We start from the raw sequence: 6,391 nt of genomic DNA, 5'->3' as shown, positions 1-6,391 counted from the left end.
AAACTGTGGGGTCAAAATACTCATGACCCCCCTCAGTGAATACATTAAGGGGTGTAGTTTTTAAAATGGGGTAATTTAGGAGGGTATCTATTATTCTGACACTCATGAGCCTTTCCAATTTTGGCTTGGTGCAGGAAAACAAAGTGCTCCTCAAAATGCTGAAAAGTAATGTTAAATTTGTACGTCTCCTAAATGGTTAAAAAAACACGAAGGTTTTTCAAATGTGCGTCCAGAATAAAGTAAACGGATGGAAATATATATCTTAGCAAAAATATGTACAGTATGTTTGCACATATTTGCGTAATTACAGTGGAAAATGTAAAAAAAAGACAATTTTTTCAAAATTTTCCCAAAATTGGCACTTTTAATAAATATTCACATATACTATCATTCTATTTTTCCACCTAAGTGAAGTACAACATGTGGCAAAAAAACAATGTCAGAATCACTGGGACATGCAAAGCCTTTACGGAGTTATGCTATGTTAAGTGACACATGTCAGATTTCCAAAATTTGGCTCCGTCACTAAGGGGTTAAATGCCGGTCTGAATACATTTCCTCCAAGGTTTCTTTCACACCTACAAAGTATTGCATTGCTCCACTATTACTTCACATAAGGGTTTGGATTTCCTGACTGCTGTGTTACCTTTATGTAACCCCAAACTGTTTTTTCTCGGAGTTTTGTATAAGTACCCAGCTTTGGATGCAGAGCTGCCAACACAGCGAGGACAGGTGCAGGAGGAACATTACCTGCAGACACCTGGCTGCTGCTCTGCGGGGCGGAGTCCTCGACCAGCCCCGAGCTCCACATAATCCCTTATTTGCTTGCTGCAGGTGACCTGATATACAGCCGGCCTCTGAATCTCTTCTTTGGTAAGCAGATGATTGCTTTTTGCGCTGTTTAGTTGCTTTGCTACAGAGATGGTTGTATCCATGCCGATCTTGTCATTGAGGTTCTGTGAGCTTCCCGTGTCCTTGTCGGTCATTAGCATGTGGACCGCGGTATTACAGCATATCGCCGCGCCAATTCTTCAGTGTCCTCTGTAATATTTAGCTCCGCCTCTTCATTTTGCAGAGTATTATCAAACACGCTGACCGCAGCTTTATGTTCCTTCTAGAATGCATGCGTTCTATCAAAGAGTTACATTGTTGCTTCTATCACCAAACCACTTCACAAGTGAAAGATGGAATCGGTTTGTAGCTGTGAGCGCTGGCGGCGGTTGGACACTTTGGCTTTGTACACGCAAAGTCCAATGTGACCATTTAAAGTTGGCCATACAGCTCCGATAACGGTCGCCCTCCCCCACTCACCGTACATTGGTTGTATGACTGTGATTGGTGGGGAGAGGGGCTTAAATGTTGTTAGACACATATGGCAGCGACCTTCCCCAACTAGGAGCTCTATAGCCTTTTGGTATCCATAGTTGATGTTCAGGGAGACTCAAGTGGCAGTTTGGGGTTTCTTATACTTAACCCTTGTGTGGTACCCAGAGGCATAACTTGAAGCTCCTGGGCCCCAATGCAAAACCTGTAACAGGGCCCCCAACTGTAATGCTTTATTCATAGTTCTGGGCTCACTATATGGAGAAGAGAGGCCTTATGGAACTCCTGGGCCCGGGTGCAGCCGCATCCTCTGCATCCCCTATAGTTACGCCAGTGGTGGTACCAGTTTCAATTGCAGAGCTGCAATGAACAATGCTGGGGTGAGATAGACCCCATGGTACCACATGAGGGTTAAAGGGGTTGTCAAAGTTAAGGAAATCCCTGTCACCTCGTCTCCCGTTCATTAAAACAACAAATGAGCAGTTAATGCCCATTTACACTGGACGAGTGTTGGGCAAACGATGCCCGACACTCACACCTGTATCCCCGAGCTAGCACAGCTAGGGGGCGGGGCAGTGCAGGGGATTTCGCTCCTCTCGCTCTCCTGCCCCTCTCCATTGAGATACACAGCAGCTGTTTGCTATGGAACGGCGGCTGTTTAAACTGAGCGGTGAGCAATCAGCTTCATCGCTCATGTTTTATGCTGCATACAAGAGGGGCGGAGGAGCGAGAGGAAATAAAATCTTCTGCACTGCCCCCCCCCCCCCCCCGAGGAGCACAGAGACGCAGGGACCAGTGTCGGGCATCGTGTAAATGAGCCTTTACTCCCCTCTCCCCCTCCACCACTGGCTCCACCCTGTTGTAGCAGCCAATGACAGCACTCGGCCATGATCGCTGAACGCTGTCCTTGGCTGCTGCAACTTGTTTGTAGACGGGCTCAACCTGCCATGTGAAGTTACAGGGAGACCATAGCGGTGGGAGAGGACAGATGGGGTAGGGGGAGAGGTGAGTAACCGCATTTGTTATTTAAATGCATCGGGGCCCGGTGACGGGGCTTTCCATGACTCCGACAACCCCTTTAAAGCAACAGTCTGGTTCTCAGTGAAAATGTCACTATACATGCAGAAGGTATAGTTGCCAAACTTGCTGAAGGGAACCAAGTATGTCCAGTATACGTTCTGTGAGTATTATTGGGGGCCACATAAAATACAAATTAAGGCCCCCTGCACATGGGCGGAAATTCCATGATGGGATTTCCTGCAGAATTTTTGCCCATGGCCGCTGCCATAGGATTGCATTAGAAAACTCAATCCTCGTGAAATCGCACGCGGTAAACAAATCGCAGCATGCTCTATTTCTGTGCGGGTCTCGCAGAGGCCTGCACAAAAAAATGTCAGTAGTGACGGGCCGGCTCCGCTCTGCGCATGCGCTGGCTGGCCAGCAGACGGCACATCACAGAGCCGGAGCCGTGGGAGCTGGTGGGACCCGCACTGGTCCCTGCAGGGGTGCGGGTCGGATCCCGCTGCGAGAATTCTCAACCCAGCCGTCTGCAGGTGGCCTTACCCTAATTAAACCATGGGATCTGATGCTGCAGGGGGTCGTGTTTTTCTGTTTTCCCCTGCTGTGATGACACATGCTGAAGGTCCTGTGTATTGTATCCCTAAACCGCAAGCTTGACAGCCAATTTCAGTTTATCTTGGCGGCACAGACGAACAGGCAAGACTTGCAGATCTAGCAGAGCTGAGTAGGTTTCAGGCAATATGGTAGTAGAGCTGAACAGACACGACCGGATATCACAAAGCTGCCATAGTTTGGCACTTCACAGGAGCACAACTAGGAGTCAGCTGGATAGATACTCAGGGAATGTGTGAATGAAGTCCTAAGGCACCTAAGGAGTTAATGAGGAAACACTGCGGCAAAATAAAGGACCAGGAAGAATTAACTCTTGTATTGCCACAGAGGACAAGAACCCTAAAAATCTATTCCTGCAGGATTGTAGGGTGCCCTGGCTGAGACTCCAGCAGAGGACACCGAAGGCCTAGTGACATGGCACAACCTCCGAAAATATGTAGGACGACGGTGCCAGAACGGTGAGCTGGGAGGAATGTTACCATTGGTGCACTACAAAAACAACCTTTAGGGACCCTACAAATAATGTCCTACAGAGAGGACTTACCATGCAGAATGAAGACGCCTTACAGGGGAAAAGTGCAGTAAAACACGCTGATGTATTCCCTCCACACAATGTAGCGCTTAGGTTACGCCAATGTGCTTACGGTCATGTGATGCCAGTTATCATGCAGCAGAAATGACATGATACATTTTTCTCTGTACAATTATAACAATACCAAAATTATAATTTTTTTTTTGTCGTTTTTTACTTTTGCACAATAAAAATCCTTCTTTTACAAATTATTATTTTTAGTCTCCAAAACGTAATTTTTTTCGTTGACGGACCTGCAGAAAAAGTCCCCCGATCTAATCCTAAGGCCTCATGTCCACAGGGAAAATGTAAAATCTGCAGCAGATCACCCGCGTGCGTGATCCGCACCTAAAATTTTCCACTGAAATGCACTGACCCCCCGCGGGGAGATAAACAGCCACAGATGGGATTTTAAAGTGATTTAAAAATTTCATGCGCGTGAAAAAAAGTGCGACATGCTCCATTTAAGTGCGGATCACGCGTGCGGGAGCTCATAGAGCTCAACTGATCTCCCGCATGGGAAAAAAAGGAATTTAAGCTCATCCGCAGCAGAAATCTGCGTTACATATCTGCAGCGGAACTGATTTTCCCCGTGGACATGAGGCCTAAGGCCCGCTACGGATTCTCCATGGAGCATCCTTAGCGGGTCCCTCCTGCCCCGCAGACATGAGGCATAAAAATAAGATTTAACATACCTCTCGCCCGCTCCGGATCTTCCCTTTACCGCGGCTTCATCTTCTCTCTGTCACGGCCGGATCTTCTTTCTTCGGCTTGGCGGATGCGCAGGGCATGTCGGTTACGTGCCCCGCGCATGCGCCGGCCCGAAGAAAAAAGATCCGGCCGCGACAGAGAGAAGATGAAGCCGCGGTGAAGGGAAGATCCGGAGCAGGTGAGTAAATTCCGATTTTGGGAGACCCGCACGAAGAAGGAGCATGGTCCAGATTTTTTCATGCTCCATTTTTTTTTAAATCCCTTTTATTGACCATCTGCGGGTATTTATCTACCCCGCGGGTGGTCAATGCATCCCTATGGGACGCGGATCCGCGGGCAGGAGAAGAGTTAAAATCCGCTGTGTTTTTCCCGCACGTGGATCCGCACCCCATAGGGATGCATTGACCACCCGTGGGTAGATAAATACCCGCGGATGGTCAATAAAAGGGAATTAAAAAATTTCTGGAGCATAAAAAAAAAACGTGACATGCTCCATTTTAGTGCGGATCAGGCGTGCGGAGCTCATAGAGCACACAGCGCAACTGATCTCCCGCATGAAAAATAAAAGACAATTACATTGCATCCGCGTTACAAATCCGCAGCGGATCTGATTTTCCCCGTAGACATGAGGCCTGAGACTAGAGAATAAAACCTGCAGCCCAGTAATTTTCGGAGTGTCGTTTTTTTGCTTTCTACGTGTTTTCGCAGCATACTCTACATGCGCTGCAGATTCTGGATGCAGGATTTCTTCTTAGGCTTCAAGGTTATTTGAAATCCGCAGCCCAAATCTTCAGCCGAGGTCACAAGATCTTCAACATTAATTCTGCAGGTAAAAATGCCGCCAAAAAACCCCTGTATTTCTTTACAAATACTGCAAGAGAGCCTGAAGGGAGGCAGACTTTTACTCCCTAATACAACATTATGGAGGCTCGGTCTATCGCGGAGCAGGCTTCATGCTTACCGCCCCTCTATATGGCCCGATGCTGGGCAGAAATCATCATATGCATCTAAGCCAACTGAGGACGGCCGGATGGCGTTCACTATTCTGAAGACAGGCACATAGTATTCAAAGTTTAATCACATTTTTTTGCATTAACCAAATGGGTATTTTTTACATCTAAATGAAGAATCTACAGATTTTGCTGTGGAATTAACAGAAAGGTGAAATCTGTGCAAAATCGGGAGGAATGAACGAAACCTTTAAGGAGCGCAGATCATCTCAGCCATGACACAACATGAAGCGAATTACAATAAAGGGGTTATCCAGCCTTTAATAATGTATGGCCCATCCTCAGGACAGGTCATCAATATCTGAGCGGTAGGGTCCGCTACTCAGGACTCCTGCCAATCAGCTGATTAAAGGGGCTGCAGCGCTTGAAATAAATGGGACAAGCCTGCAGTACCCAGAATGGTCCCTATGAATAATATGACATTTTTGAGTATGCTGAGATGTAAAGAGGCTACACTGCTCAAATCGGCGACATGGCACCTTCAATCAGCTGATTGGTGGGGGTCCTGAAATCATCACTCAATGTCCAATTCCCATTAAAGTCTATGTGAGTAAAAATCAGGTGCGCTAGTTTGTCCTCCAGAAGGTCCCTAATGCAGCAAAAGCCCCCCAAATTGCATGGGAATACAGACACAAAACTTGGGAACACTGCGTTCTTTCTAAAAATTGGTCAAAATAGTGTGGAGTGGTGTAGGGGTCACTCGTAGCGCAGGGGTGTCACTAAATACAAAAGAAGGCGCACAGAAGGTCCCCTAGATCAATAAATACACCAAAGAAGACAGCAGGTGGGCTGCTTGTTTTAGGGCAATGCAAAGACAAATTCTACCAGGTGAACAGAACAGCCGAGCACGGACCTCCTCCAAGGATCAGCTGGAGAGCTGCAGATGTATCTTGTAATTTAGAAAATCTTCATTTTTGGAGAAGGAGGAGGAAACATGATGGAAGCAGGAGGAGAGCAGCAGCAATTCCTGTACCACAGGTGAAATTCATGCCTGGTTCATTTTATAAATGTCAGAAGATCCACATTGTCTGCGGACAGGCGGATGCGTCTCTCAGTTATCACCCCCAGCGGTACTGAACTCCCTTTCTGACAGCACACTGGCATCAGGACAGGCAAGAATCTCTACAGCATGCTCCACAAGCTG

At 47.2% G+C, this 6,391-nt stretch overlaps 1 protein-coding gene across 1 annotated transcript in view; it reads left to right on the top strand.

The window, feature by feature from the left end:
- Nucleotides 1–784: 784 nt before the first annotated feature.
- Nucleotides 785–6,391, top strand: part of ATP8B3 (ATPase phospholipid transporting 8B3) — a 198,334-nt gene continuing 192,727 nt past the window's right edge. Inside the window, exon 1 of the mRNA XM_066574488.1 lies at nt 785–873. The gene's annotated coding sequence lies outside the window, so the exon portion shown is untranslated. The remainder of the gene's footprint in view (nt 874–6,391) is intronic.

This window comes from Eleutherodactylus coqui, chromosome 7 (genome assembly GCF_035609145.1).
Source record: "Eleutherodactylus coqui strain aEleCoq1 chromosome 7, aEleCoq1.hap1, whole genome shotgun sequence".
In the NCBI taxonomy this organism is placed as follows: Eukaryota; Metazoa; Chordata; class Amphibia; order Anura; family Eleutherodactylidae; genus Eleutherodactylus; species Eleutherodactylus coqui.
The sequence above is the reverse complement of the archived record's forward strand: the minus strand, read 5'-3'. Positions and strand labels throughout refer to the sequence as shown.